This window comes from Bos indicus, chromosome 8, assembly GCF_029378745.1.
Source record: "Bos indicus isolate NIAB-ARS_2022 breed Sahiwal x Tharparkar chromosome 8, NIAB-ARS_B.indTharparkar_mat_pri_1.0, whole genome shotgun sequence".
Taxonomy (NCBI): Eukaryota; Metazoa; Chordata; class Mammalia; order Artiodactyla; family Bovidae; genus Bos; species Bos indicus.
This window is the reverse complement of record NC_091767.1, coordinates 26,249,847-26,266,845: the sequence shown is the minus strand read 5'-3', so window position 1 is coordinate 26,266,845 and position 16,999 is coordinate 26,249,847. Positions and strand designations below refer to the sequence as shown.

Below are 16,999 nucleotides of genomic sequence, written 5' to 3'. Positions count from 1 at the left end.
GTCTGTCTTTAAAAAGTTACCACAAACTTTTCACATGGAGTTTTGGATTAGATAATGAATACAAAAACTCTAACAGTAAGATGTAGAATACACGCTAGTTCCATTTCTCCATAGGAATAAACATGTTATAAAGAGACCATTGTGTGAAATTTACTGGTACCATAGCTTTCCATGTAGCTGAAGGTCAGATTTAGGACAGTAATTAGCAATGACAAAGCTGGGAACACATAAGAAGTTAAAGAATGGACAGGTCACCTGCTATAAAAACCATGCAGTTCTTTTCATTGAAACAACAAAGTGTTAACCCTAGAGCCTAACCAGATATCATGAAATGGAATCCTAGTACTTCAGAAATAATAGTGGTAAAGAAAGGTTAGCATCAACTGAGAAATAACTTTACAGAAAAAAATATGACACTAAATTGCTTGAGTTATTATTTTAGGAATAAACTTTGTGACTAAATACAACAGAATGGTCATCTTGTGCCATTAAGAGACACTTGAATTATGTTTGGTGTATTTATTTTATAATGCCATGAAGTGATTGAGATTTAGACACATAAATAGTTATCCTTACTCATCTGGAAAATATCATGTGAACATCACATTGACGTATTAATGGGATAGTACTATATTTTCTTCTTAGTGACAAACAATGTTTTCCTATAGATTATTTTAAAAAATAATTCTCCCTTCAAAGAATCAGAGTAAGTTAAGAGAGTCTTCCAGTAATTTGGGTGCACTAAAGAACAAATATGAGTGTATTTTTATGATTTCTTCTTGTTATGAGATGGAGTTTCTTTCTGTAAAACAAACATTTCTCACAAGGAACTTTTCTTCTCACAGTACATTGAATGAACTAAGTTAGTTTCCAAGACTATTACTGAAGGGAATTTAAAAAATTTATATTGGGAAAACTGTTTAACCCTATGGAAACATGCACACATAAGCAGAACAAAAAACTTGATTTCATCCCATTTCTCTTAATGACTACCATAGATCCAAGTAGTATTAAAATTAAGATTTTAGGACACTCTGTTAACTTTATTTCTGAGTCAGGATAAAAATTAGGGAAGGAAGGAAGGTTGATTCTAAGGATGTTTGTCTATTTAACTAATTAATCAAAGGTTGAATCTGATTTGTGTCTCTGCTTGGCATGAGGAAATTGGCAATTTTCCTTTGTAGGCCTGTGCTGCTATATAGAGCTATGACAAAATGTGTGTGTAAAGGGTAAGGTTACCATATATTCTTGTTTCCTCGGGGCAGTCCTAATTTATGCCTTATGTCTTTGCATTTTGTCTGGTTTAACATTTATCCAGTATTTATTTTTTTTAACAAAGCGTTATCATCAATGGTATATTAAAAATAAACCAGCTTGAGTTCTATCACAGTCTCATTCAGTAGCATGTGAGATACATTTGCAGGGAAGAGAGTTTTCCCTTTAGATTGTGATTAAGTCTGAAAGATCACATGGTGCTATGCTGCTTTTTTTCCAGCCCTTTCCAGGACATCTCCCTTTCAGTGACAGCAGGCTCCCTGATAAAGACAAGCCCTCCTGAACCTGAGTAGATAAGGAGAGTTAACTGCTTCTGGTCTTAAGTTGTGGTAGAAGAAGTTCTTGCTGTCCTTGCTGGTTACTTGGCTTTCCAGCAAGTTGGAGCTATGACCCAACCATGCAAAATGAACAAACCCTTCAAGCCATGTGGATGCAGAGCCATTGGGAAACAGAGTAAATTATACATTATGAACATATGAACTGTATATGGGAAATAGAGGTTGAGCAGTCCAGTGTAGACAGAAATCTGAATAAATCTGCTGTAGTGATTTTAGTAATTTATGGCATGGTGTTGAGTTGTCCAAAAACTTCGTTCAGGTATTTCTATACGATAGTACCAAAAACCCCAGAACAAATGAACTTTTTGGGCAACCAATACAAATCTATATCTAAGTATTTATTTTGTCCAGGTAGTCTGAGCTATTAATATTTCAGAATTATCAAAGAGAGTTCTTACAACTCAGATGGTTTGCTGTTTCAACTCTTACTTGATTTTCATTTCTTTCTCAAAGCTAGAAAAATGGAAAATGAATTTTGAGGAGATTAGATTAGTGAAAACCTGGAAATGTAGTTTCTGTTTAGTTGCCAAAGGAGTGCCCAGTGAGATACCCTGAAAGTCTGAGGTTCAGTTTATATGATCATTTGTGCTTTTTTGTTTTTTTTAATGTTTCTGTTAAAAATATTTCAATAGACCCATTTGGCCTCGATGACTTTTAAATGTAATGTAATGAAAATATCAATTTCTCAAGTAACTGATAATGAATGAGAAACATGTAGAGAATGCTTATTGACATTTATTATCCACAAGGGGCGCTGTGGTGATGTCAGTAACCATGTGAAAACCCAAGACACAAATCTGCTGAAGGAACATTAGAAGCTATTTCAGTAACTACTAGTTATGTTAAGAAGATTGTATATGAAGAAGATGATGTAGCACATACAGCTGCAGAAAGTGCTTCTATCATCACTATACAACAGACCCTCTTATTTAGAATAAATGGCTGTTTGCCTGAGTTGATTTAGCTCATTTATCTCTAATTTTCATGTGCAAACAGTAAAACAAAAAGAGCTGTGTTAATTTCATTAGAGAAGAATTTTGGATATGTTAAGTGGTGCAAATTTTATTTCAATGTTATTAGCTGCTTCAAATAGAAAAAGCAATTCAGCTAATTCCAGTAATGGTTTGACTATTTCATTCAATTTATAGAATAAACGTCAATATTTGGAAGCTGATTCTGTTGAAGGCAAAACCTTTGACACTGTTGTAAATGTTATTGTAGATTCAGGTAAAAATCCAAATATAATTGGAATTATTTTTTTGGCCATGATAATAAAATTACACATGGTGGAGGACTGAATCATCTTCAAAATGGCCTTGTTAAATTAATAGGCCTATAACAAAAAATTATTGGGAATGGTTCAATGTGTATGTAATTCATAATTCCAACCAAGCTGATACTTTTGGGGCTTCCCAGATGGCGTTAGTGGTAAAGAACCTGCTTGCCAATGCAAGAGACACAAGAGACACAGGTTCAGTCTCTGGGTTGTGAAGATCCCCTGGAGAAGGGAATGGCAACCCATTCGAGTATTCTTGCCTGGAAAATCCCGTAGACAGAGGAGCCTGGCTGTCTACAGTCCATGGGGTCACAAAGAGTTGGAACAACCAAACACACACTGCAAAAGCTGATATTTTTACCAATTGATATAGAAATTGTACGTCTCCAAATGTATAAGTATTATATACATATGGAGGTATTTTGAATAACTGATATAAAAAGTCCACTGATATTCAACATAAAACAGAGTAAGACACTAAAGTATGGTAGTACATGCTTTTTCTCTGTTTGCTGTTCACAGACCAGATTTTAGAAATGTTTGAAACTTTGAACACTCTCTTTTCAGATCAACTTTAGTGTTCTATGATCACACTGAAATTTTTAGTATTCTAAACTTTGGTTACATTTTGTTCAAAATTAGTTGGGTGAAGGCTTTGATCAAAGTAGTCAATACACGAAAGGCCATTTTTTTGTCGTTTTACCTTTAAAACTCTGAGTTGCAGTAACTGAGGGGGAAGAAAGGCTTGCAAACTGTGAAACTGGAATTTATTTCTCCATAAATATGGGGGGTACTGCATAAATTAAACTGTGAGAGCTTAAGTGATATAAAAATTATGTCACATAAATAGTGACATTTCATATGCAAAAGTGTACTTAGCTTGACTTAGGGAAAATTGCATAATGTTACAAACATTAAAAACCCTCGGATTCTAATTCTGGCTGAACTTAACAAAATCAATGAATTTCTACCAGAGGAAACTAAAAATAACATTTATCAAGTGTTGATTATATGCCAGCAACTTTTCACAGACTACCCATTAAGTCCTGATGACAGCTTTCTGAGATGGGTTAAATAAAATGATCTGTTCTCTAGATGAAGACATGAGGGATTGAAATGTCAAGTCACTTGTTTAAGATCGTCACTAATATATGAGATTTGAAACCAGATCTTCCTGACAAGAAAGCACTCTTGGTTACTACTCTCTACAGCTTCTGAGTGGTTAGGATTATGACAGAATTATCAGAGAAAGCTCTTACAACTCCAGTGGTTCACTGTTACAGCCTTTATTTAGTTGATGTTTCTTTTTGGACCCCAGTTGAAATGGAAAGTTATGTTTTGGGGAGATTAAAGTCAGGAAAGCCTGGAGATAAAACTTTTACTCAGCTGTCAACAGAGTGCCCAACAGGATATTCTTCAGAGTTTTGCATTTCAGTGTCAGTCATAGCTAATATATAAGGCAGAAGGATGGGATTGTCAGGTGATATTTTTCCAAGTCTGTAGTGATCAAGACCTCCTTAAACTTAGAGATCTGCCAGCTAAGAAAAAAATAAAATCTACACAGGAACTCGTGGAAATATTTTGTGGTAGCAGGTGATTTAATCCAACATTCATAACTGGGTAATTAAATGAGGATTCCTTCTTCAAGGCAAAAATTAGGAGGAAAAAATCATCAAAAAGAATATTTATCGTCTTGAAAACCAGAGAGACCAAAACTGTGTGATATAGGCTGGTCTTCTTCAAACATGCCATATATTAAAATTACCTGGGACATGTCAAATAGTACATATATGCTCCCTGAGAAGGGCTACATCTGAATTTCAGGCAGTGGGATCCATGTATGATTTTTAAGAACTTCCACAGTGATTCTTTGACCAGTCAGAATTAGGAACCACTAGACCAGAGTACTTTCAAGTGATAGAAAGCTGCTGCATTTAGTTACTTGGAAAGAATTTGCCCTGGGAAAGTAGTTTAGTTCCTTTAAAAATATTTGTGTAGAGATTTTGGGGGGATATTTAGAGGCAGAGAGACTAGATAGTTAAAGTTATTTTACCTCTTGTGCTTGAGCAAGCAAAAGACAATCTGGATGTATAAGAATAAGTATAGATTTTAGTGAATTCTGCTAAATTATGATTAGGATGATAGATAAGGAAAGAGTATAATTGAGTGATAATGAATGATCCCACTAGCACCAGTACTACATAACCTGATGGGCATCCTCTTCTTTATCCCCCTTCATCCAGTTTCTAGTGAGTTTTTGCAATCACCTATCCTCATGGGTGCACCTCCTCCCACCTAGTAACCTATTTTCTATCATTTCCTCCGTTTGTCACCCTTGGGAGCCACTGTTATCATGATCAACACCACATATATAGTAGGCACCTGCTATGTGTAGGCTATTGCACGAGGTACAGAAATAGTCTAAGTCATTTCCTGGAGAGAGTGGACTTTGATCTAGTTTGAGACAGAGGACATTCATCAAGACCAAGTGCCAGGTGGCTAAGGATCAAACAGATGGTCAGAAAAAAGTATATTGTAGAAGAGTAGGCAGATGCGGTATGGAGTAGCTGGGGTTCAAACTAGGAAGTGAAGGAAGTATCAGGACTTAAGTTGATAGAAATAAAGGGTATTCAGCAAAGATCCAGAAGCAGGGAAGCTTATGGTTCTCTGTAAAACAACAAATAGGCCAAGTGAGAGGGCAGTTTGGTTGTTTTTCTTAAGGGGGAGGGTCTGACCTAGACAGTTGTTGTTTATCCTAATGTCCGAGTCTCTTGAGACCCAGGGAACTGTAGCCTACCAGGCTCCTTTGCCCAGGCAAAGAAATGGGTTGACATTTCCTTCTCCAGGGAAGCTTCCCATCCCAAGGATCAAAGGGTATCTCCTGCATTGGCAGGCAGATACTTTACCACTGAGCCACAAGGGAAGCCCGGGCTAGACAGTTAGAACTATACTTTTTTGGTATAGTGAGTTTAAGGTAGAAGACAATATTAAGCTGATTAGGTTGGCTTTTTACTTCACCACTACTTTCTTTAGCAACTTATTACCAACTTATGAGAAGATTAGAAGACACAGAAGATGGATACATTTGAATTGCAAATGCTGAGCTAAATGTCTAGTGTCTTTCTCCCAGTGCTGGGATCATAGCATCAAAGTAGGTAAGGAGCTTTGGAGAATATTATTCAGTCTTTCATTTTACATTTATCTTAGGATTTATCTTAGTCAACTCAGAAAGTTAGCTGAGTCAGAAAGTTAGCTTTTGAAGCTCTTTGCTCTGCAAAGTGTGACTTTCTTCAACTATGCAATATTAGTAAGTTTGATTCTTTTTCAATTTCCTGAATTGTGACTAATTTGGAGACTTCCAACTCATTTTCGCTCATTAGATTTCATTCTTAATTTTGAATGTAGAGCAATGGAAAATCGAGGCAAGAGCAGTGTTGGAACATGAGATTCTGGGTTCTACTGTAGGCTGTGACTTTGGCTAGCTTACAGTACCTTACGTAGGTTCCCAGTTTCTGTTGGCCTTGGATTCCTCGTCTGCAAAGGATGGAGGTTATGATAAGAGGGTACTACAATATTGGGAATATACAATATTGGAAATGATGATACAGGAGATGGAGTTAATGTCGACATTTTAGGAATCAATGAACTAAAATGGACTGGAGTGGGTGAATTTAACACACATGACCATTATATCTACTACTATGGGCAAGAACCCCTTAGAAGAAATGGAGAAGCCATCATAGTCAACAAAAGAGTCTGAAAGGTAGTGCTTGGATGCAATCTCAAAAACGACAGAATGAGCTCAGTTTATTTCCAAGCAAACCATTCAATATTATGGTAATCCAAGTCTATGCCCCAACCAGCAATGCTGAAGAAGCTGAAGTTAAATGGTTCTATGAAGACCTACAAGATCTAGAACTAACACCCCAAAAAGATGTCCTTTTCAGTATAGGGGACTGGAATGCAAAAGTAGGAAGTCAAGAAACACCTGAAGTAACAGGCAAATTTGGCCTTGGAGTATGGAATGAAGCAGGGCAAAGGCTAATAGAGTTTTTCCAAGAGAACGCACTGGTCATAGCAAACACCCTCTTCCAACAACACAATAAAAGACTCTACACATGGACATTACCGGATGGTCAACACCAAAATCAGATTGATTATATTCTTTGCAGCCAAAGATGGAGAAGCTCTATAGAGTCAGCAAAAACAAGACCAGGAACTGACTGTGACTCAGATAATGAACTCTTTATTGCCAACTTCAGACTTAAATTGAAGAAAGTAGGGAAAACCACTACACCATTCAGGTATGTCCAAAATCAAATCCCTTATGATTATACAGTGGAAGTGAGAAATAGATTCAAGGGATTAGATCTGATAGACAGAGTGCCAGAGGTTTGTGACATTGTATAGGAGACAGGGATCAAGACCATCCTCAAGAGAAAGAAATGCAAAGAAGCAAAATGGTTGTCTGAGGAGGCTTTACAAATAGCTGTGAAAAGAAGAGAAGCAAAAAGCAAAGGAGAAAAGGAAAGATATAAACATCTGAATGCAGAGTTCCAAAGAATAGCAAGAAGAGATAAGAAAGCCTTCCTCAGTGATCAGTGCAAAGAAATAGAGGAAAACAACAGAATGGAAAGACTAGAGATCTCTTCAAGAAAATTAGAGATACCAAGGGAACGTTTCATGCAAAGATGAGCTCAATAAAGGACAGAAATGGTATGGACCTAACAGAAGCAGAAGATATTAAGAAGATGTGAAAAGAATACACAGAAGAACTGTATAAAAAAGATCTTCATGACCCAGATAATCACGATGGTGTGATCACTCACCTAGAGCTAGACATCCTGGAATGTGAAGTAAAATGGGCCTTAGGAAGCATCACTACGAACAAAGCTAATGGAGGTAATGGAATTCCAGTTGAGATATTTCAAATCCTAAAAGATGATGCTGTGAAAGTGCTGACCTCAATATGTCAGCAAATTTGGAAAACACAGCAGTGGCAACAGGACTGGAAAAGGTCAGTTTTCATTCCAATCCCAAAGAAAGGCAATGCCAAAGAATGCTCAAACTGCCACACAATTGCAATCATTTCACATGCCAGTAAAGTAATGCTCAAAATTCTCCAAGCCAGTCTTCAACAGTACATGAATCGTGACCTTCCAGAAGTTCAAGCTGGATTTTGAAAAGGCAGAGGAACCAGAGATCAAATTGCCAACATCCGCTGGATCATGGAAAAAGCAAGAGAGTTCCAGAAAAACCTCTATTTCTGCTTTATTGACTATGCCAAAGCCTTTGACTGTGTGGACTGCAACAAACTGTGGAAGATTCTGAAAGAGATGGGAATACCAGACCACCTGACCTGCCTCTTGAGAAATCTGTATGCAGGTCAGGAAGCAACAGTTAGAACTGGACATGGAACAACAGACTGGTTCCAAATAGGAAAAGGAGTACGTCAAGGCTGTATATTGTCACCCTGCTTATTTAACTTCTATGCAGAGTATATCATGAGAAACGCTGGGCTGGAAGAAGCACAAGCTGGAATCAAGACTGCCAGGAGAAATATCAATAACTTCAGATATGCAGATGACAGCACCCTTATATCAGAAAGCAAAGAACTAAAGAGCCTCTTGATGAAAATGAAAGAGGAGAGTAAAAAAGTTGGCTTAAAGCTCAACATTCAGAAAACTCAGATCATGGCATCTGGTCCCATCACTTCATGGCAAACAGATGGGGAAACAGTGGAAACAGTGTCAGACTTTATTTTTTTGGGCTCCAAAATCTGTAGATAGTGACTGCAGCCATGAACTTAAAAGACTCTTACTCCTTGGAAGAAAAGTTATGACCAAGCTAGACAGCATATTAAAGAGCAGAGACATTACTTTGTCAACAAATGTCCATGTAGTCAAGGGTATGGTTTTTCCAGTAGTCGTGTATGGATGTTAGAGTTGGAATATAAAGAAAGCTGAGCACCAAAGAATTGATGCTTTAGAATTGTGGTGTTGGAGAAGTCTTTTGAAAATCCATTGGATTGCAAAGAGATCCAACCAGTCTATCCTAAAGGAAATCAGTCCTGAACATCCATTGGAAGGACTGATGTTGAAGGTGAAACTCCAATACTTTGGCCACCTGATGCAAAGAACTGAATCCTTTTAAAAGACCCTGATCCTGGGAAAGATTGAAGGCAGGAGGAGACGGGGATGACAGAGGATGAGTTGGTTGGGTTGCATCACTGACTCAGTGGACATGAGAGTGAGTAAACTCCAGGAGTTGGTGTTGGACAGGAGGCCTGGTGTGCTGCAGTTCACTGGCGTTGCAAAGAGTCGGACACGACTGAGTGACTGGACTGAACAGAACTGAACAAGACTAGGAGTCTTGATTTGCTCTGAATTGAATACTTTTTCGTGTTGGAGGTATCACTTGCTAGAAAGTTGGACTGTGTCACAACCGAGAATATGTAGTAGGAGAATTGCACGATTTAGCCTCTTGCTAAATGTATACTGATGTGGTGGGTTATTCTATTACATGCTAAGTATTTCTTAATCAGTTGTTAGAGTTGGCATTAGCGAATGGGTCACCAATGAGTGCAGCTCTGAAATCTTAGCACAAAGAAAGTAATTTTGCCTTCTTTTGCTGACTCTAGGAAAATTTAGCAAGAGAGAAAAAATCTGCAGAGATGGTTTTGACTAAAACTTGGCATTTTGCTTTAAGTCTGTCCACAAAGATACTCATTCATAATCAATGAATGCTTATTAAATTAGATGAATCACTATGGCCCAGAGGGAATTTCATTGCCCAAATACAAAAGCATTGTCTTCCATAGCAATTCTCACATATAGTGATAGGTTATAGCTTTCTGCTGTGAATTTAACTCTATTTTACACTCATGCATTGCAATCATCACTTTCCTTGGATCAAGCCATCTAGATTTTAAAAAACACTTTTTTTTTTCATCATTTTATTTCAGTTGCAAGTCTCTTTCCTCCTGTAGGTCCTGACATTTGGATGCTACCTTTATTTTCTAGACACTCAACTGACATCTTTGTTTTCTATGTGATATTGACATAGATAAATTCAAATATGTTAACTTTTCCATCACAATCAGTAATTTTGGAGCCAAAAAATTCCCTGTTCTAAAAAGAGTAAAAGGAAAAGGGAGATAGATATCAGAGAAACCATTTGTAATGAAAATACCTCAGGAGAAAAATTATTTGTTCATAGCCATTGTGGAGAGAATCATCTTGTTCCTGGATGATGATTTCTGGAAATATTTTTTCTTGGTGTTTAAATCCATCAGAATAAAACCACATGGGCTTTTTAAGGAAATGGCAAGTTGAGGCTAAGTTATGGGAGACTCGTATCATAAAGGAAAGGTACGAGTTAAGATACAAGAGTGACTACTGTACTGAAGGCACGCTCAAACAACAGCAGCTTAAATAGGATAGCAGTTTACTTATATCTTATGTCAGAGGTCGGCTAGATCACCCCAGGTTCCTGTGGTGGCCTTGCGATCTCAAAGGGACACAAGCTGTTTCTGTCTTGGTGATCTGCCATCTGTAATGCATCGCTTTTATCTAGTGGTTCAGGATGGCTGTTCCTGCTGTGAGCACCACATATACACTTCAGTCAGCAGAAAGAAGGAAAAGGAAGATGCAGGCAGGTTCTTTTTTGTTGAGTACATGATGCAAAAGTTACACTATCACTTCTATTCTCATCCATTTGGCCAAAACCTAGTGATGCAGTCTCATCTTGATGCAAAGGAGATTAGACTAGGTAGTCTTAAGCTGGGTGACTGTGTACACAGCTGGCTTGTTAGTAGGTTACAATGAAGAATTGCAGTCTGTGTCACAGTAAATTAAATGTACTGAATATCTATTTTGTGCAGTTAATTATCTATGTGAATAATAGTGACAACTATAATAACAGAGTGACCCTTGTGGTGTGGATGTGCTCAGTCATGTCTGACTGTTTGCAACCCCATGGACTGTAGCCCACCAGGCCAAAGAATACTGGAGCAGGTTTCTGTTTCCTACTCTGGTACTATAATAATAATCATAGCAATAGAACTGCAACTGCTTCATTCCTTACATTATATCTAATCTTCCAACAATCTTACAAGTGAAGCAATAATCTTACAGAGAAGAAAACTGGTACTCAGAAAAGAAAATCAATTTGTTTAAAAAAAAAATACATAGCTAGAATAACATCTTTGAAATTATAGATAAATTCTCTGATTTCTGGAGTTCTCTGAAGGCTAGCAAAAAGATGCTGAATTTTCTTCCATAGGATGTCAGAAATTGAAGAAAATGATAAAAATTAGATGACAGATATGTTTTAGGGTCAGGATAGATTGTGGAGTAGAGAAATGGAATATAGGGAAATGTCATAGGAACTGAGTACCTAGGATCATGGGGCCTTAGATCAAACTGACAAGGGTGAAAATAAAATTATAGGGATAAACGTAGCAGTTGTAATTCGAGAATGCTCCAGCCAAAAGATGGAAGCTGCACCATTTACTTGAATGAGAGACTTTCATATGAGAAGTCTTAAAATGAGTGTAAAATTATTAACAAAAAGGGTTAAAAATAAAGTCTAAGATAATGATCCTCAACCCAGTGTGATTTTTGCCTCTCCCACCCCCAAAACATTTGGCAATGTCTGGAGACATTTTTGGTCTTAGGGAACTTGTGGGGAAGGTTACTGGCGTTTGATGGATAGAGGACAGGAATACTGTTACCCATCTTGAAGTACATAGAATAAGCCTCAAAACAAAGATGTATCCAGCCTGAAATGTCAGTATTACTGAGGCTGAGAAGCCTCAGTGGGAAACAGCTACCACCTCTGGGCTTCTAGAATAAAGGAAAGGGATTGGAATGATTAACATTGACAAGATTAGAGAGGGAGACTTGTAGTGCTAGAACTCAGACCTCTGAGGAGGGGACAAAGATCTTCACAACCCAGATAATCACGATGATGTGATCACTCACCTAGAGCCAGACATCCTGGAATGTGAAGTCAAATGAGCCTTAGGAAGCATCACACGAACAAAGCTAGTGGAGGTGATGGAATTACACTTGAGGTATTTCAAATCCTAAAAGATGATGCTGTGAAAGTGCTGACCTCAATATGTCAGCAAATTTGGAAAATGAAGCAGTGGCAACAGGACTGGAAAAGGTCAGTTTTCATTCCAATCCCAAAGAAAAGCAATGCCAAAGAATGCTCAAACTACCCCACAATTGTACTCATTTCACACACTAGTAAAGTAATGCTCAAAATTCTCCAAGCCAGGCTACAACAGTACGTGAATCGTGACCTTCCCAGATGTTCAAGCTGGTTTTAGAAAAGGCAGAGGAACCAGAGATCAAATTGCCAACCTCCGATGGTTCATTGAAAAAGCAAGAGAGTTCCAGGAAACCATTTATTTCTGCTTTATTGACTATGCCAAAGCCTTTGACTGTGTGGATGACAATAAACTGTGGAAGATTCTGAAAAGAGGCGGGAGTACCAGACCACCTGACCTGCCTCTTGAGGAACCTATATGCAGGTCAGGAAGCAACAGTTAGAACTGGACATGGAGCAACAGACTGGTTCCAAATAGAAAAAGGAGTACGTCAAGGCTGTATATTGTCACCCTGCTCATTTAACTTATATGCAGAGTACATCATGAGAAACACTGGGCTGGAAGAAGCACAAGCTGGAATCAAGATTGCCGGGAGAAATATCAATAACCTCAGATATGCAGATGACACCACCCTTATATGAGAAAGCAAAAAAGAACTAAAGAGCCTCTTGATGAAAATGAAAGAGGAGAGTGGAAAAGTTGGCTTAAAGCTCAATATTCAGAAAACGAAGATCATGGCATCCAGTACCATCACTTCATGGCAAACAGATGGGGAAACAGTGGAAACTGTGACAGACTTTATTTTGGGGGCTCCAAAATCACTGCAGATGGTGACTGCAGCCATGAAATTAAAAGACGCTTACTCCTTGGAAGAAAAGTTATGACCAAGCTAGACAGCATATTAAAAAGCAGAGACATTACTTTGCCAACAAAGGTCTGTCTAGTCAAGGCTATGGTTTTTCCAGTGGTCATGTATGGATGTGAGAGTTGGAATATAAAGAAAGCTGAGTGCCGAAGAATTGATGCCTTTTAACTGTGGTGTTGGAGAAGACTCTTGAGAATCCCTTGGACTGCAAGGAGATCCAACCAGTCTATCCTAAAGGAAATCAGTCCTGAATATTCATTGGAAGGACTAATGCTGAAGCTGAAACTCCAATATTTTGGCCACCTGATGTGAAGAACTGACTCCTTTTAAAAGACCCTGATCCTGGGAAAGATTGAAGGTGGGAGGAGACAGGGATGACAGAGGATGAGTTCATAGGATGGCATAACTGGCTTAATGGACATGAGTTAGAGTAAACTCCAGGAGTTGGTGATGGACAGGGAGGCCTGGCGTGCTACAGTCCATTGGGGTCTCAAAGAGTCGGACACAACTTAGCGACTGAGCTGAACTGAGGAGGGGGCCATTTGTTAGATGGTGCTCACCTCTTGGACAGTGAGGCTAGCTTGCTAAGTGTTTGGGAACATACAAACTGGATCCACCTGAAAGGTTAAAATTGGCATATTGGCATGTAATCAGACATAGGGTACAGGCAAAGAGGAATAAAAGTGATTTTTAGGTTGGATTCTAACTTCTACTAATACTGAGAGAAGTACTTCTGCAACTAGTTGATTTGTAAAGAGATATTTTCAGTGTTTAGATTATTGACCCTCCCCCCCCACCTCAAGTAGAGTCATCTAACAGGTGGGAGGACAGTAGAGATCAGGGAAGGAAAATAAAGAAACGAGTCCTCTGCCAGAGGTCAAGCTTGAAGCTCTAAGAGGAGGTTAAAATCAGCAAGGGAGAGACTGAATGGTGAAAGGAACTGAGTATGGAGCATGGAACTGTCATAACCTCCCCCTTTAGGAACAGGGAATAAACACATCATGTTCCTAGCATCTTTATCTTGGAAGAGTTGTTAGAGTTTTTATTTGGAAATGTTGCAGCTTTGGTAATGTCTCTTCTGGGTATCATAGTATTTACCAGGTCATTTTTGTTCTTATCTTTAGGCTATTCTTGAAAAAAAGTTTATTTTTTCATCAACCCATTTTTCACTTATTTATACTCTATAGAGTCTTTTTGTGAACTCATTCTTCCCATGTTTCCTTGGGCAAGAAATGTGTGTGGAAATGTGTGCATATACAAATTTCATAATGATTTTTATAATCATGCTTTTTAATTTTGCATAGTTTTTTTAAAAAGGCAAATTTCCACTTGTTTTTATATATACTGTTAAGTGTTGAATACTGGAACAGAAAAAAGACATAGGTGAAAGCTAAGGAAATATGAATAAGTTAACTAATAGTAATATGGCTGCTGCTGCTGCGTTGCTTCAGTCATGTCCGACTATTGGTTTGTTAATTATAATAAATGGCCATACTAATGTATGATGTTAATAATAGAAGTTTGGTGTGGAACCCTGTACTATCTTCACAATGCTTCTGTAAATCTAAAACTATTCTGAAATGTTTAAGAAGGAGATTGTTACAGAACAACTTTTGTGTGTCTGATAACACAGTGAGGCCAAACGATACTGAAACAATGGAGTTTGGAGCAGAGGAAGATTTATTGCAGCCCCATGCAAGGAGACAGGTAGCTGGTGCCCCCCAAACCCCAAACTCCTCAAAGTGTTTCAGCAAAGCACTTTTAAAGGCAAGGTGAGGGAAGGGTGAAGTAGGTTGTTGTAAATTTTTGGTGTTGGAATCCTTTGTTGTTGCAGCTGTCCACAGAGGTCAGATGTTCCTGTAACCTCCAAAAAAATAAATGTTATTCTCTGTTCTGCAACTTTTTATCTCTATATAAATGGACTCTTAAAGGTCAGAGCCCTGAAATAGGCTATCCTTCATGTTTCAGGCTATAGGCAACATTCTTTTACAAAAGGACAGAACCAGCATGAGTGAAGCACAAGCAACAAAGCACAAAGGTTAAAGCAAAAGGAGCAGATCTAATATGGAGTTAGATTTGTTCTTCCCTATTAAAGATTTTCTGAATGGTTGAGATTTGAGAAATAGAAAAATGTATAAGCAGACATCCTTAGTTGCCCACCTCCTACCTAACCAGCTTTGTTCATACACTACTCTTTTCCATGTCATCCTGTGCTTCAGAAAGGATAATCCAGTTCTAGAGATTAGACCCCGTTAGAATTATCTAGGGCTGCTATAACAAAGTACAACAAACTGGGTGGCTTAAACAACAAAAATTTATTCTCTGAGATTTGAGAAGGTCAGAAGTTTAAAATCAAAGTGTCAGCAGGATTGATCCCTTCTTGAGAGAGAATGCAGTCCACATTTCTCTCCTGGTGGCTGGCAGTTGCTGGCAATTATTGGTGTTATTAGGCTTGTGGTTGTATTGTTCCAACCTCTGCCTCCATCTTTCCATCACCTTCTTCTCTATGTCTGCTGTTCCTCTCTTTTTCTCTTAAAAGTGCACAGTCTTTGCATTTAGGGCCCACCCTAAATTCTGGATGATGTCATCTCACGATCCCTAGCTCAATTACATCTAAATGAGTTCTCACTTACAGTTGCCAAGGCTTAAAACTTGGACATATCTTTTTCAGGAACACAGTTCAATCTGCTACATCCTGACTAGTTAATGGTGTGGCTGGTGATCAGTTTTGGCCTCTACTAGTGATCATTTTCAGCATGGTAATTTGTCACAATTCTGGCCAATGAGATGAAAAGGAAAATTTCAGTGGGATAGCCTAGGAAAGATTTTCTTGCTCTTAAAAATTAAAAGAGGGAAAAGAAAGCCCCTCTCCTTTCTTTGAACATTGGTATGTCTAGATATTGTGACTGGAATTGCAGGGGCATAATGTGAGCATATGGAGATCTTGTTCAATGATAAACACTTTATGGAGACACTATAAGGACAGAGCCAACGGTCAGAAAGAAATCTACTTAGAATTCTGATATATTTATACCTGAAGCCTCCTATTTTCAGACATCTTATTGTCTAGGATAAAAATATCTTTGCTTTGTAAGGCATTTGAGTTGAGAGTTTCCATCCCCTGTAGCCAAAGGAAGTGCAACAGATATGTTATCTATGTTTACATATTTTTGCAAGCAAATTTAATGGTCTCAGTCATCCAATGGAAAATTTTAGATACTGTTAGAGTTTTCTCACAACCTAGAATGACATTGAATAAAAACTTAAATTGTATGGAGTTAAAATCTCATTATATAGGAGACACAAGATATCCTACTTAAACTACTAAAATTAAAGTAAAAATATGGTCTGAGCATTAACTAGTGGATTTTGATATACCAAATACTTTCTTTAAGTTTACTTTAAAATTTTCTGATAAATAGGTAATCCTTTCTAAAAGCAAATATAAATACCAATAGACTGTTTTAGTCAAGTTTTCATATATCTATAACAAATTATTAAATACTTAGGTTTGGAGTCAGTAATCTGCTACCTTCCAGAAGTGACTTTTTAATAAGAATTTCCCCTGTAAAAAGAATAAAAAGTAATTTAATTATTATCTAAAGGATTCTAGCCTCAAATCATATGCCAAATCTCTAAACTGGTACAGCTGCTCCACCCTGGAGGAATCTCTTTATTTTATCAAATTAAGCCCTCTGTGAAATAATATTGGAGCTGGAAATATATTTCCTCCAAATCAGATCATTTTGAAAAAAAGCACTGTGGGAAGTCTGGACTTTATGTCTACAGGCTAACTTTACTTGTTTTTTAAAAAATTATTTTCACTGTTTTTAGACTAGTTTCAGGCTGATTGTATTTTAGTACTGATTTGATTGATATTATTATTTCCTAATTTTATTTTATGACTAACTTTATTGGCATGAACATTTTGTGCTGAGTCACTCTTATCAAGGGCCACAGGAACATTTAAAGGGACATTGTATCAGGTGACACAGGTTGGGAGCACGAATCACCTTGTGGGTATAAGTGGAGAAAGGGAGAGGTGTAGGCTGTGTCATCAATGAGGCTGCCATGTTTCTGTGTCAAAACATTTCTTTTAGTAAAACAAGGAAATTCTTTTGTAATTC

General features: G+C 37.7%; 1 protein-coding gene across 3 annotated transcripts in view; it reads left to right on the top strand.

Annotated features, from left to right (window-relative positions):
* Positions 1–16,999, top strand: part of ADAMTSL1 (ADAMTS like 1) — a 1,120,558-nt gene that overhangs the window by 126,117 nt on the left and 977,442 nt on the right. The window lies entirely within an intron of this gene.